General features: G+C 48.9%; 2 pseudogenes; both read left to right on the forward strand.

Moving 5' to 3' along the window:
* Positions 1–4,236: 4,236 nt before the first annotated feature.
* LOC136634902 (5S ribosomal RNA) lies at positions 4,237–4,355 on the forward strand (annotated as a pseudogene).
* Positions 4,356–4,380: 25 nt separating this feature from the next.
* Positions 4,381–4,506, forward strand: LOC136634888 (5S ribosomal RNA; annotated as a pseudogene).
* The last annotated feature ends 10,994 nt before the right edge of the window (positions 4,507–15,500 follow it).

Consider the following 15,500-nt stretch of genomic DNA (forward strand, 5'->3'; position numbering starts at 1 on the left):
CACTTCTTGTTTACCTGTGCAAACCAGAAGCGCCTCTCGGTTGCATCCAGGAAGCCAGGATCACATCGCATTGCAGCTCTACAGGTGGCAGCAGAGAAATGGGGATGAGGACAGCGGAAGGGCAGGCTGGCAGCAGAGGTGAACGGGCTCTGATGAGGCTGCCAGCAAACCCTCCGAATGTTTTTGTGCCTCTTGGTCCAGAGATCTGAATATTCAGCCTGTGCATGTCTATGGCAAGTAATAAGGGTTGCCAGGAGCCAGGGGATATTGTTTGCTCCCACAACCACACGCCCCCCCCGTCCCTCCTCTACGATGCTTTCTAGGTGATTAGTTCCTGAGCTGGGGGGCTCTTGTTACAACACGGCTCTCGGCCCTTCCTCATTTCACTGGAATTAAATCTCCCACCTGAGCTGATAAGGTTTAAACGAGCTTAATCTTCCTGCTTAGGTCGTGGTGTGTTTAATATTTTTAAAATGGTGGGTTCGGTGAGGAAAAGAGGAGAGGGAGATTGACAAGGTGCTGAATAAATAACGAAAGCCTTTCTCACCAGTGGCCGCTTACGGACACTCGTGTCGGCTTCGCTTTCGCACCAGGGATGCCGCAATCGCTTGGCTGGATGAATGAACGCAGGAAGCGGCCGTTTCAGAAAGGGGAGGAAGTTGAATTAAGCATCTCAGGTATGTTTCCTGGGAACGACAGCAGAACAAATGACATGGTGTTTGCTCTCCATTCTTTACCCAAAAGGGGGGGGGGAGAAATCTCTACCTCCAATGAGGTTTGGGTGGCCATTGGGTGGGGGGGGGGTCCCAACAGGAAATCAGACATGCGTCATCCACTTTCTTGATAGCCTTGAGTCAGGTGGAGGCCCTCCGCCTTGAGAATAGTTGGTGATAAGGCCTTTGAGGATGCCAAAGAGCCAAGCCACCAGTTGACAGACAGTCTCCTCCAACTGTGTATTTATTTATTAAGTAATTTATTAAGTAATTACAGTAATTTATATACTGCCTTTCTCACAGACTCGTAGACTTGAGTTGCATAGACTCGAGGTGGCTTACTTAGGTAGATGGACCACAAATCTCCCTTCTGACCATAAGAACAGCCCCACTGGATCAGGCCATAGGCCCATCTAGTCTAGCTTCCTGTATCTCACAGCGGCCCACCAAATGCCCCAGGGAGCACACCAGATAACCCCCCCCCCCCAAAAAAAAAAAAATTGGGTTTTTACTAGTGTTACGCTATGAGAGAAACTCATAGGACCCTTCACTTCTCCAGGTGTTTCCCTTCATGGTGCAATTGTGATCCTGGCTGCACAGTTCTTGGGCTTTCCAAGCTTCCACAGGATGTGATCTGTTTCTTGTCAGTCCACGTTCCTTCGTCTATCTACCCATGCTTTCCAGTCTCCCATCCAAGGTGAGACCCAAGCTGATCCAGCTTAGCTTTTTCAAGCAAGGCAGAAGCTTAAACTCCAGGGCACGCTTCCTGCCCCCAGAGCATACTTCCTGCCTGGGGAGATAGCCCAAATGTGTGGCCAGATTGTTTGTGCTATCTGCCAGCTAGGAGATTATTCAGCTGGGTAGCTCTTTCTGCAATCCCTAGCCAGTCAGGGGCCTCCCCTCTGCCGGGTCTTTCTTAGATGAGTCTGGTCATCCCACTTGTCTTTCTTGTCACTCCAATCCTCCTTTCTCAGGTCTCCCTTTAGTGAGTCCCTTCTAAGAATGTAAGAAGAGTCCTGCTGGATCAGGCCTCAGGCCCATCCAGTCCAGCTTCCTGTATCTCACAGTGTCCCACCAAATGCCCCAGGGAGCACACCAGACAACAAGAAGACCTGCAAGGCTTCCTGGGAATTGTAGTTAAGAACATAAGAACAGCCCCACTGGATCAGGTCATAGGCCCATCTGGTCCAGCTTCCTGTATCTCACAGCGGCCCACCAAATGCCCCAGGGAGCACACCAGATAACAAGAAGACCTGCAAGGCTTCCTGGGAATTGTAGTTAAGACCATAAGAACAGCCCCACTGGATCAGGCCATAGGCCCATCTAGTCCAGCTTCCAGTATCTCACAGTGGCCCACCAAATGCTTCCAGGGGCACACAAGACAACAAGAGACCTGTCTCCCTGTGCTCTCCCTTGCATCTGTTTCCCTCTCTTGCATCTTGGTGCCCTCCTGTTCATCTTCCTCCTCTTCCATCCTCCCAACCAGCTGCCCAACCTTCGACACAACACCAGAACCAGGAGACACTCCCTCCAATTGAGTGTCAGGAGAGTGAGGAAAAAAACAAAGTATTTCTTTATCCAGCATGTAATCCATCTGTGGAACTCCTTGCCACATGATGTGGTGATGGCACCTAACCTCAATGACTTTAAAAGGGGATTGGGCAGATTTCTTAGGAGAAAAGTCCATCACAGATTACAAACCATGATCAGTATGTGCAACTTCCTGGTTTTAGAAGCAGGTGACCTCAGAATGCCAGATGCAAGGGAGGGTACCAGGATGCAGGTCTCTTGTTGTCTTGTGTGCACCCTGGGGCATTTGGTGGGCCGCTGTGAGATACAGGAAGCTGGACTAGATGGGCCTTTGGCCTGATCCAGCAGTGCTCTTCTCATGTTCTTAATCCCCCAGTGATGGCATATGAGGCAATATGAATCCCTGGGGCATTTGGTGGGCACTGTGAGATGCACGAAGTTGGACTAGATGGGCCTATGGCCTGATCCAGTGGGACTCTCATTTAAACTTCTCACTCAGTTTCAAGGGCCTCCATGGCTTGTGATTCAGAGAGTGCCAGGCAGGAGTGATGTGATCAGGGACACTCCCATCTCTGCCACAGCGCACTATGGGGGGGGGGGAACTTTGCCATGCTCCTTGTACAGTAGGCCCCAGTTGTATTTAGAGGGTTGTGTCCCTTTGGTTCACATGGTCCCTGGGAATGAAACCAGAAGTCCCACACTTCCATGTGTGGCAAACACGGTGAGGGGCACGGTTAAGGAAGCGGGTGATCCATTTCCAGTTCAAGTGAGAACAATGTGGATCAATGCGACTTGTGTGCATGGTGGGCTGGAGGGCTGTGGCAGCAGACTCGGGTGAAGAGCCCCCCAAATACGTTGCCCCCCCCCCAACATTTGCCACAGACACAAGCTGCATCAGGCTGCTTCATGGCTGGGCCAGCTGCAGTTGTAAATTTTAGTTCCACTAAAATTAAGTGTTGGGAGAGTTAGAACAGACGAGAAAATATTTCTTTACTCAGCATGTGGTTGGTCTGTGGAACCCCTTGCCACAGGATGTGGTGATGGCGTCTGGCCTGGACGCCTTTAAAAGGGGATTGGACATGTTTCTGGAGGAAAAATCCATCACGGGTTACAAGCCATGATGTGTATGTGCCACCTCCTGATTTTAGAAATGGGCTCTGTCAAATGCAAGGGAGGGCACAGGGATGCAGGTCTCTTGTTATCAGGTGTGCTCCCTGGGGCATTTGGTGGGGCTGCTGTGAAATACAGGAAGCTGGACTAGACAGGCCTATGGCCTGATCCAGTGGGGCTGTTCTTATGTTCTTATGCAGTGCCAGGGCTTAGAGAGAGAGAGAGAGAGAGAGAGAGAGAGAGAGAGATCACAGGCTCCTGTTAGGTGCCTGTTTGGAAGTGCTGTGCATGGTGTTTAGCTTTCTTCCAGATGCATCCCAAGGCTTGCATCTGCTAGATGAACACTTGGCTCTCAGATCTGGGCAGGCCCAGGTGCAGGTTGCTCAGATACAATTTGCTCTTGGACCTCAATCAAAAGACGAACGGGATGGGGCCCAAAAAAAGAGAGGAAATTAATTTTTTCTCAGTCCTCGTCCCCTTTTCTCTGCTGCGCTCGAGAGCCTTTTCATAAGGCCGGTTAACCCCATGGTGGCTGCCTGGCGGAGAGTTTTCAACAGCCCCTTCTTGACTGGGTAACCTCTGTCCTTGCTTGGTTGCCGTGGTGACTTTCGCCGCGCCGCGCTCTGGAGCTACAATTACGAAGCTCTTTTCGGGACTGATTCTCTCGGGTTCTTTCTCTCCATGAGACCAGGACAAAGAGGAGTAAAAGGAGAGATAATTGATTTCATTACTATGGCTCCTCGATTTACCCTTGAGGGAGAGGTCTCAGCCTGCACTCAATATTGCTCAGTGTGTTTGGGGGAAAGGTGTCCATTTGCTTGTGTGTGTGTTGAGGGAGCAGGATCACTTTAGAACAGGGACTTACACCCTTTTTCATCTCATAGCACACTGAACTGTTATCCTGCACATGCCCGATCTTGTCTGATCTCGGAAGCTAAGCAGGGTCAGGCCTGGTTAGTACTTGGATGGGAGACCGCCTGGGAATAGCGGGTGCGGTAGGCTTCTACCATAGTCTTTCGAGACTGAAGGCTGCAACCATCTCCCTATACTGAACACTATCTCCCGATCTTGTCTGATCTCGGAAGCTAAGCAGGGTCAGGCCTGGTTAGTACTTGGATGGGAGACCACCTGGGAATACCGGGTGCTGTAGGCTTCTACCATAGTCTTACGAGACTGGAGGTTGCCAACCAAGCAGGGCCGGTCCATCCATGAGGCCAACTGAAACGGTTGCCTCAGGCAGCAGATTGTTGAGGGGGGGCACCTACCTTCCTCCACCAACTTACACCCACTTCTCCCACTCCCTGGATAGGCCTGGTTAGTACTGGTTAGTACTAACTGTTACAGTACAGTTATCACTGTACAGTTATCAGTACTGTACTAACAGTACAGTAACTGGTTAGTACTGGTTAGTACTTGGATGGGAGACCGCCTGGGAATACCGGGTGCGGTAGGCTTCTACCATAGCCTTTCGAGACTCAAAGTTGCCAACCAGCACACTGACAAGGCACTAAAATTGTCATCAGATTTTTTCCAATTGACAAGGCACACTGTGCTGCCAGCGGGGGGCTCACAATCCGATTGGCCTTACCAATAAAAAATCTTCCCCCAAATTCCTGTGGCACACCTGTGGACCACTTGTGGCACACCGGTATGCCATGACACAGTGGTTGAAAATGGCCGCTTTAGAAGGATGGCCACCTATGTTGTGCAGTAATTCTTCCCTGACTTGTGCCACAGCAAGGCAAAAACTTCTGGGTTGTACTACACCGTGGGACACTTAAGGTTCAAATCCATCCAACTTTCCGGCACCTATGCAGGATCAAACAAGGCAGTGGTTCCCAAACTGTGGGTGAGGACCCACCGGTGGTGGGTTGCAACCTGGTGGGTCCGATAGCAGCGGAGCAGAGCCTCCAATGAAAACACAAGTGATGGAAGGATCGGATAACTAATTGCCCCAAACCATGAGGCTTTTAAAAAAATCAGAATTGCCCTGCAAAGAGCTCCTGCACTTTGCAAGCAGGTGTAAACTGCTTAGCACCTGAAATTTAGCACCTGAAATTGCATTTTAATCTCCTGGTCTACCTTTGCCCACCAACCTCTGCTTATTTATTTATTTATTTATTGACATACCTGTTGGTTTTTGGAGATGTGCCTTGCTTGGATTCCTTTCTATCCTCCTTTCTTTTTACTGCCTTCAGCCCTTTTTTTTTTAAAAAAAAAAAAAAGGGAAGAAAAAAAAAGCCTTTTGATTTTTAATTGTTTTACCTGCCAGGTCCAAGTACACTGGTGGGGGAGGGGGTAGCCTCTCATGCTTCCCAGATTACCCACTTACCCTATTTCAAATTTCTAGAAGAAAGACAACCCCTGCCCCAGAATTTTTGGGCTCTCTATTCACCAGGAGGGAGCCCCCCCTCCCAAGACAACCTCTTGACTGGGAACCCAATCCTAGGCATGTCCGCTCATTAGAGCCAATGGGGCTCACTTTCAATTAAGTATGGATAGGATTGCAGCCTGGGGTCCCTAGTTTTTGTGGTGGCGACAGAAGCTACCCATGTCTCCATCTCAATCCCAGTCACCGCAGGAGAAATAATAGAACAGAGAGCAAAGGATAAAGAGCCATCGCTAACCATTAGGCTCTAAACCCGATCTGTCTTTTCTTACAACGCAGCAGCGGCCCTCTTACAACCGCTGTTGCTGTTTTTGCGATGTCCAGATGCCCCTTGGCTGCTGATGCAACATTGAGAGACCTGGCACATGCATCACCATATCCCCCCCCCCGTGAAGCCCCCCCATCCTCTCCAACTCCATGATAACCCTCCCATTGAAGAAACCATTCCCCATTGCATGCAGGAGGAGACCCCCCTTTCCCTCCAGCCGTGGGGTCATTACGCAAACCGTTGGGTCTTTAAGAACCTACAATTTAGTCCTTTCAAAGGGAAGTCCTGTTCCCAAGTGATCTTGCGCAACTGCTGGAAGCAGTTGACTGGGGAGAGCCGAGCAACGCAACAGGGCAAAGTAATTAGCCCACAAAGCTATCATTAATATTTCTTGTATAAATTATATAATACAAATTACGGGCATGGAAATACAGGGTATTTCTTAACTGAGAACAAAGGGTTCCTTGCCACAAACGTGCTTGGCCTTTATTATCCCACCTGAGTTCCATTCCTCGCAGTGTAAATCATCTTCTGGTATCAGTAGAACAAGAGGGTGGTATTTGGGTGTGCAAGCCATGACCCATGACCGTCGACGTCACTAGGGTTGGCATCACTTGATATGGGAGGGCAGCGTGTCACGCCCACAGTCCCTTGTGACACAACTGCCCTTATTGACACACTTGTGGGCAGCAGTATTTGCCTGGATTTTTGTGCTGTAAGTTTATTCCGTACTGTATCTATACCAACCCCAAGGCCTTCTCCACTCTAGATAGTCCATCTTTTAAGCACCGTTCCTGCTGCAAACGATTTGGATAAAAGATCTTTGCTGAGAAGCATCTGGTTCAGTGGGAGACAAACTGAGAAATATGCCTAAGGGCCTATGTGAATTTCTAGACCATTGACTTTCACAAGGGATACCCTAAAGCTCTACATCGCCCATAACGCTACGATCCAATGCAAATTTACCTGGGATTAATTTCTACGGATCTCAGGAGGACTTAAGTAAACATGCACAGGCTAACACTTGAAGAAGGGAATTCTGGGAGCTATCATGGAGAAGGCCCTGTCTTGTGTGCATACACTCAACAAGTGACTGCATGTGGAGCAGAGCCTCCTCTGACCATCTCAAAAGATGGGCAGAATGGTGTGGCAGTAGACCTGGCTTCCAAATCACATCTACAGCTCCCCGAGACTGCCGTTCACGCAATGTAAGCAGCGGATCAGGACTTTGTTTGGCCCACCCAGGAACACAAGAGTCTCCTCCCCTGAAAGGGGATCGGAGGGGGACTGGGAGCTGGGTTGGCCCAGAAGGTTCTTAGGGCATCAGCGCCCATCCCTCTTCCTCCTTATGAACGGCTCGATTTGGGTAGTGTGTGTTGGGGGGTGCCAGGCCACACTGGACACCTTTCAAATTCCCGCTAAGTGCCCTGGGATTATGTGAATCCTAGCCAGACACCGAAAGGTGGATGGCAGACAAATGACACTGGAGCAGCTCAGCCGATTGGGTTGACGCCGCCATTTCACCTTTCCCTTCTTCACCTTTTTGCCCTGCAAAGTGCAAACTTTCCCGAGAGTCGCTATCAAAAGGAAATTTACTTTTTATGGGAATGAAGATTAATAGGCGGGGCCCCACCCTGAGCAAAACTGTAGGTAGTGTAGAGGACAGCCTGGCTTAATAGACTCGAAGATGCGTCCCGACACGAGAAAATCACAGGTTGTCATTCAAGGTGGAGGCCAGGATAATAGCAGACACATTTCCCATGCAAACAGCTATAACTGCGGCATCAGAAAACTATGTGTGTACATGACCTGCCTTAAGGAGAATGGAGAAAGGCCCCCCCCCCCCCAAAAAAAAATTCCAAATGGATTCAGAAAGGTATTTTTTTTCCAAATTGTTGCTTGTGACTCCTTGCAGTTCCTATTTATTCTTTCAAAATCAGTTCTTCAATGTGTACAAATATTTGCCCTGGATGTTTATATTGCTAAAGTCAGTGGCGTAGCTAAGGGGGGAGTGCAGGGGGTAGCAATTGCACCAGGCAACAAGCTTATGGGGGGAGCAACAACCTGAGCTTGACACTGGTGGCCACAATTGTGAAAACATTAGCATTTTAATTCCATCATGTTATATACCATTCAGTGCAGAATTTAATGCAGAATGCAATGATACAAACTGCGTCAAAATATCTCTATTCTATCAAAAGTTATAGCCAAATAACCAGAACATGAAAACACAACTGCCTTATGTAACACGAACTGGATTGTCTTAAAACTGACCAATGAGACTGTTTGTTCCAGGAGCCAGTTAGGTGTTGTTATGAGACAACAGGGAACCAATAAGGTGTTAATATGGGGGGGGAGCCTGGGGGGAGACAGCAGAGCAAGCAGGTTGCAAGCTGCTGGGGGGGGGGAAGAGGAGGTGGATATTCCCCAATTTTAACTTTTTTTCAAAGACCAAGTGTGATGTCACTTCCAGTGCATCATTTTGAGCATGGCACTGGGCTACATAATCATTAACTATGTCACTGGCTAAAGTCCAGGAAAGGAAAAGGTTGCTTATGAAGAAGGCAGGAACAGTCCAAGTGTTTTGGGGCATGTCTAGGGAGAGACAGCAATGCAAATGCCCTCTTGGTTATAGGGTGTCGATGTGACATGAAATTTCCCCTTTGGCGATGGTTGGAAATTTAGCTCTGAAGTGGTGAAAATGGGATTTATTTGTCCAGAGTGAAGCTCTCCCATACATGTCCATGGACCTTGTGCATCCATTTCTTCTCCTGGAATTTTAACTCACGTTGTTGAAATGTTTAGGCAACGGTGTGAAATGGTTGACTTCAATTGCTGTTAAAATCATCGCTTAATATTACAAGCATAAGGGAAGCCTTGCTGGAACAGGCTCAAGGTCCATCCAGTTCAGCATCCCAGGTCCTCAAGAGGTCCACCAACAGCCTCTATGAAGCCCACATGCAGGAGAGAAGGGCAGACCTCTCTCACAGAACCAAATACACTAATCAGTACTAAAACATGCAAAATTCAGCATTATCGACTGTGTTTTAATGAAGCTAGGGGGCGTATGGCTCTAGGATAGAAGTCTGCAGCAGCTGGGTTGGATGTGGGCAACACCTATCAGTCTGCTGTCTGAAACGACCAGCTCAGTTGGCCTCATGAATGAGCCGGTCTTGTTTGCCTTGGACCCTTGGTCCATCCTTCCTGGTTCATCCAGTATTGTTGATGTCAACCAGGTCTCTGTTGGATCAATACTGGTCTATCCAGTATTGTTGATGCCAACCAGCTCTGCAGAATTTCAGATGGGAGATGCCAAGAATGTCAACCGGGGAGAGGCTGTACCACTCAGAGACAGCCCTCCTCCCCAAGAAAGAGACATGGCTGCCAACATAAGAACAGCCCCACTGGATCAGGCCATAGGCCCATCTAGTCCAGCTTCCTGCATCTCACAGCGGCCCACCAAATGCCCCAGGGAGCACACCAGATAACAAGAGACCTGCAAGGCTTCCTGGGAATTGTAGTTAAGAACATAAGAAGAGCCCCACTGGATCAGGCCACAGGCCCATCTAGTCCAGCTTCCTGAATCTCACAGCGGCCCACCAAATGCCCCAGGGAGCACACCAGATAACAAGAGACCTCATCCTGGTGCCCTCCCTTGCATCTGGCATTCTGACATAGCCCATTTCTAAAATCAGGAGGTTGCACATACACATCATGGCTTGTACCCCGTAATGGATTTTTCCTCCAGAAACTTGTCCAATCCCCTTTTAAAGGCATCCAGGCCAGACGCCATCACCACATCCTGTGGCAAGGAGTTCCACAGATCAACCACACGCTGAGTAAAGAAATATTTTCTTTTGTCTGTTCTAACTCTCCCAACATTCAATTTCAGTGGATGTCCCCTGGTTCCGAAAGGCACCATCAAAGAATGTTTTAAATCAATTGTGGAAGTTGCATTTTTTTTAATTGCAACATGTGGGATTCCCTCTATTTTATTGTTTGCTTTTTTTTTTTTTGCTAACTAAAGATGCACCGAACTAGTTTGGAGAGGGGCGGCGGAGGAAAAAGGAGATCGTTCATGGAGGGGTTCCAAGTTCTCCAAGCCAAGCATCAAAGCCTCGCCCCCGTGGCTTAGAGGCGAGGGAATTGTACCCCGAGGCCCAAATTCTGTGATGGGAAGACAGTTAAGAACCAGGCTCGTAAAACAATATTTGAAGAAGGGGGGGGGGGGAGAGAACATAGAGAAGAGGCAGCGTCGGCGTCTAGAGAAAACCCCTATTAGTTGCAAATACGCTTTTCGATGGCAATCTCTGACAGGGAACAGCGCGATTTTGACAGTAAATCATCGGGGCTCCATTGAAAGACCTGCTTGGATGAAAGGGAGGCTTTGACAGACAGCCCAGGGAGAGACATTGGGGTCAGCTTGTAGGGAAAAACCTTTCATTCCACACAAAACACACAGACAAGGCAGCGGCGGAGGTTACAGGAACAGGTCTGGACAAGCAGCCCCCGTACGCAGCTCAGGTCCACAGTGGGGATTTGGCAAACGACTGTGTGTCCTTTTTGCTCCGCCGAGAGGCGGAGGGGCCAAGGACTCCAGCTGTGCTTATATTAGTGTAGAACAAACAGACTCTCTTGTGCTTGCTTTCCTAATCGAGGCTTCCTGTTCCAGCCCAACTGTGAGCCAGGATTACAGGTGTCAGCAGGACAGGCGGATTTGAACTGTAAAAGGAGAAACCTGCCAGGGCCGGCCCATCCGTGAGGTCAGCTGAGCTGGTCACCCACTCCTTAAATGCCCACTTGCTTCCACTGCTCATGCTCTCACTCCCCGGGGACATCGAGGAACAAGGCAGTGGTTCCCAGATTGGGATGGACGGCATGGGACACCCAGCGGCGAGACTACGACACAGCACTGAAGACCACGGAGTAGAGCAGTGATTTTCAACCTTTTTCATCTCATGGCACACTGACAAGATACTAAAATTGTCAAGGCACACCATCAGTTTTTGGACATTTGACAAGGCACACCTTGCTGTTGGTGGGGGGCTCATATCCCCAATGGTCCTATTAACAAATGACCCTCCACCAAACTCCTGCGGCACACCTGGGGACCATTCGTGGCACATCAGTGTGCCACGGCACAGTGGTTGAAAATGGCTGGAGTAAAGGCTCGGCGGGCAGAGCTCCTGCATCCAGTTTTGGCACCAACCACTCTCCCTGAGACTTTTATTGCTGTTTGTAGGGTCCTGACATCGTCCCGAACCTTGAAGTAAGTGGCGGTGATGTCATCGTGTCATGTGTCACGACTTAGGTGCCAAGGTCCTCACCAGCTGCAGGATGGGGCGTCCCTTCCACAGAATGTTTGGGGACCACTGGACTAAGCGAATGGAACAGAAGAGGAAGTGTGGAGTAGAAGAGGGTAGAAGGCTAGAGTGTCAGAGATTTGGCTGGGCTTCACAGCAGCACACGAGGTGCGCAGTAAGGGAGGGCACCAGGATGCAGGTCTCTTGTTATCTGGTGTGCTCCCTGGGGCATTTGGTGGGCCGCTGTGAGATACAGGAAGCTGGACTAGATGGGCCTATGGCCTGATTCAGTGGGGCTGTTGTTCTTAACTACAATTCCCAGAATGCCTTGCAGGTCTCTTGTTATCTGGTGCGCTCCCTGGGGCATTTGGTGGGCCGCTGTGAGATACAGGAAGCTGGACTAGATGGGCCTATGGCCTGATCCAGTGGGGCTGTTCTTATGTTCTTAAACTACAATTCCCAGGAGGCCTTGCAGGTCTTCTTGTTGTCTGGTGTACTCCCTGGGGCATTTGGTGGGCCACTGTGAGATACAGGAAGCTGGACTAGATGGGCCTATGGCCTGATCCAGTGGGGCTGTTCTTATGTTTAAGGGGTCGGTGATTTTTTTGTTTTTGTTTTCTTAGGTAGCTTAGAGGCAGTAGATCTGAGACAGCACCAGATCACACTGCCCCTGTCTTCAGAAGAAAGTTTTTGAGAAACATTGGCAACACTAAGGGAGTGTGGAGGGAGTGCAGGCCACACCGGGTGGCACACACAGGCAGGGGCGACGCCACTACTGGCCAAAATCGGACAAATCTTGGTATTTTTGAAAAATGCAGTCATGTTACGTATCATTGGGGCACCTTCCTTATGAGGAAAGGCTACGGCGTTTGGGCCTCTTCAGCCTAGAAAAGAGGCACCTGAGGGGGGACATGATTGAGACATACAAAATTAAGCATGGAAAGGATAAAGTGGATAGAGAGATGCTCTTTATACTCTCACATAACACCAGAACCAGGGGACATCCACTAAAATTGAGTGTTGGAAGAGTTAGAACAGACAAGAGAAAATATTTCTTTACACAGCGTTTGTTTGGTCCTTGGAACTCTTTGCCACAGGATGTGGTGATGGCGTCTGGCCTGGATGCCTTTAAAAGGGGATTGGACAAGTTTCTGGAGGAAAAATCCATTACGGGGTACAAGCCATGATGTGTAAGTGCAACCTCCTGATTTTAGAAATGGGCTATGTCAGAAGGCCAGATGCAAGGGAGGGCACCAGGATGAGGTCTCTTGTTATCTGGTGTGCTCCCTGGGGCATTTGGTGGGCCGCTGTGAGATACAGGAAGCTGGACTAGATGGGCCTATGGCCTGATCCAATGGGGCTGTTCTTATGTTCTTATATTCAATGCATAATTTCATGCAGAATGCAATGAAACAAGCCATGTTGAAATATCTCTATTCTATCAAAAGGTCTAGCCAAAAAAACCAGTGAGGGGGGGGGGCAATGGTGCATTGCCGGGCCCACCACCTGAGACATTGCCCTGCCCACTGCATGGGAAGAGGTCCATCGTGGGGGTGACGCAGCGGGGACGCAAACCCTAAATGGCCCTCTTGTTGAAAAGTGATAGCTTCACATGCCCTAGAACAGGAAAAGACACGTACTGTCCATGCAATAAATATTGATGAACAGATACCCCGAAGGAACCAACCTATTTCATAGCACTGAATGGGTGCCACAGAAATAATGAGCTCTGTCGGGAAGTGACACCCCGTATAGAAAAGGCATTGTGCTACTCTGATGGAAAGAAAGCCAAGAGAGGGGAATTCCTTTCTTTGCTAGCTATCAATAAATCACCAGCTCTAGGAAAAAGTTGTAACCGTTTAGCCTTTGGGACTTTCCCCATGAGGACAGAACCCCATCACATCACTCGGGAATGGTGAAACTTCAGGCTTAAACTGGTTTCATAGTCACTCCCTCCCGGTGGCGTAGCTGGAGGGGGGGGAAAATGGAACTGTACGGCTCCATTTTGCCTCCACCCACCAGGAATGGCTTCAAAGGGAGGGGACTCTCACACCCCCACCAAGCCCCCCCGCCGGACTGGGTGCTCTGCCCCCCTCCAGCTATGCCACCGCTCCCTCTTTCCATGGGCTTCTGGAAACGGTAGTTCTCAGAAAAGTCCTAGGGATCTCCTGTGCAATGTTGAGCGCCCTCCCCAAACTATCATTCCTGATCTAGGCTTCCTGCCCAACCATGAGCTGGGATTTCAGGTGTCATTAAGCCATTTCTGTCCAACATTGCATTTACGCAACAGGGTCCGAATGTGTGCACCTGTGAGCCGGGCAAAAATGGGTTAAAGGCAGCAATTTAGACAGTTCTGAAGTATAAAGGATGATCTTACCCGGGCCGGCCCATCAGTGAGGACAGTTGAGGTGGTTGCTCACTTTTATATGCTCCCACTACTTGTAGGAAATGGGAATTTGTGGGATGCCATGATGGTGCTGTTTTGTGTGTGTGTGTGTGTGTGTGAGAGAGAGAGAGAGAGAGAAAGAGAGAGAGAGAGAGAGAGGGTATTCAGGTCAAGATGTTCATTTTGGAAAACGAATTGTGTCCATTAGGCATTTTACACATACGCTGAGCCTTGTTGAAAACTTATGGAAGCTTTTCTCCCTCCCTTCCAGTACTGGAACTGGGAGGGCATATCATCCACTGGAACTGACAAGCAAGAGATTTCAGATGGACAAAAAAACTGAATTGAAGTTTTACTCCTTTAAACACAGCCTTTTTAGTCTGCGGCATTCATTGCTGCCCTCTCTCTCTCTCTCTCTCTCTCACACACACACATGCACGCACGCCAAAATCCACCACTGATGCAACTCACATCACCTTGCCTGCCCCCATGGCCTACCCCCATGGAGCTGTTGCACACCCTGCCAGAGACACCCCACCTGTTGAAGACCTCTATGCTTGGATAGACTCTGCATCACTCCAGCTATAAGACCCTTTGATGCCTCTCCAGCAGTCCTATTTGCACACCCATCTAACCTGGGAGGATGTGTTCAATAAAACCGATAATTCTTCCCATTCAGAGTCATTTAGATTGTGAGCCCTTTGGTGGAATGACCTTCTGGTCTTCCTCTCTCTCTCTCTCTCTCTCTCTCTCTCTCTCTCTCTCTCTCTCTCTCCTCGTCTATAAAATAGCAAATAAACTACTATTGTAAGAATAACAGTAATTATGGCATTAGAAAGCATTAACCCTGGGCTCCCAGTGATCAAGGTCACAGCTCTTCAAATAAACAGAGCTTGGCTTCAATCTCCAGCGAGCAGCAGCAATGTGGCTTTCTCCATACACATTCCAAAACTGCAGAGATGCTTTAGCAGAAGGTGGAACTGGGAGTGCGCTGGTCGGTTTCAGAGGTGCCCCGATGAGCTGTTTGGGGTCACTTCTGGGGATGTGCTTCTCCATAACTGCAATAGGATGAGATGCTTAGTTAATGGGGAGGTGGGTCAAAATCCTAGATCAAGGCTGCCCCGTCTGAACAGAGTGAAGCGACTTCTAAGAGAAGCCTAGACACATGAGTTCTCACATTATATCAGTGTTCCCCAAACTGTGGGATTGACCCACTAGGTGGGTCACGAGCCAAATTCAGGTGGGTCCCCATTCATTTCAATATTTTATTTTTAATATGTTAGACTTGATGCTGCCATGGTCTGTGACTGCACCTGGGGAAATGTTACAAACCTGTACTTTGAACATGCTACTATGTATATTCTTTTAACAATGACAGTAAATGGGACTTGCTCCTGGGTAACTGTGGGTAGGATTGCAGCCTGGGATTCCTAAAAATTTTCCTGCTTGATGATGTCACTTCCGGTCATGACATCATTTCCAAGTGGGTCCTGACAGATTCTCATTCTGAAAAGTGGGTCCCGGTGCTAAATGTGTGAGAACCACTGGTTTATGTGATATGCTCAGTGAGCACTAGGGGGTTGTAGTGGGTGCGGTGATGCACTTGGGGAGGGGGTGACATCACTCCCACTACTGGGCCTAAACTGTGAAATCTTAGTATTTTCTAATACTACCATCATGTTATATATCATTTAATGTAGAATTTCATGCAGGATGCAATGAAAGAAACCATGTTGATAGATTGGTATTCTATCAAAAGTTATGGCCAAATAACCAAAAAAGGGACAACACAACTGCCTTA

The sequence above is a fragment of the Tiliqua scincoides genome, chromosome 14 (assembly GCF_035046505.1).
Source record: "Tiliqua scincoides isolate rTilSci1 chromosome 14, rTilSci1.hap2, whole genome shotgun sequence".
Classification (NCBI taxonomy): domain Eukaryota; kingdom Metazoa; phylum Chordata; class Lepidosauria; order Squamata; family Scincidae; genus Tiliqua; species Tiliqua scincoides.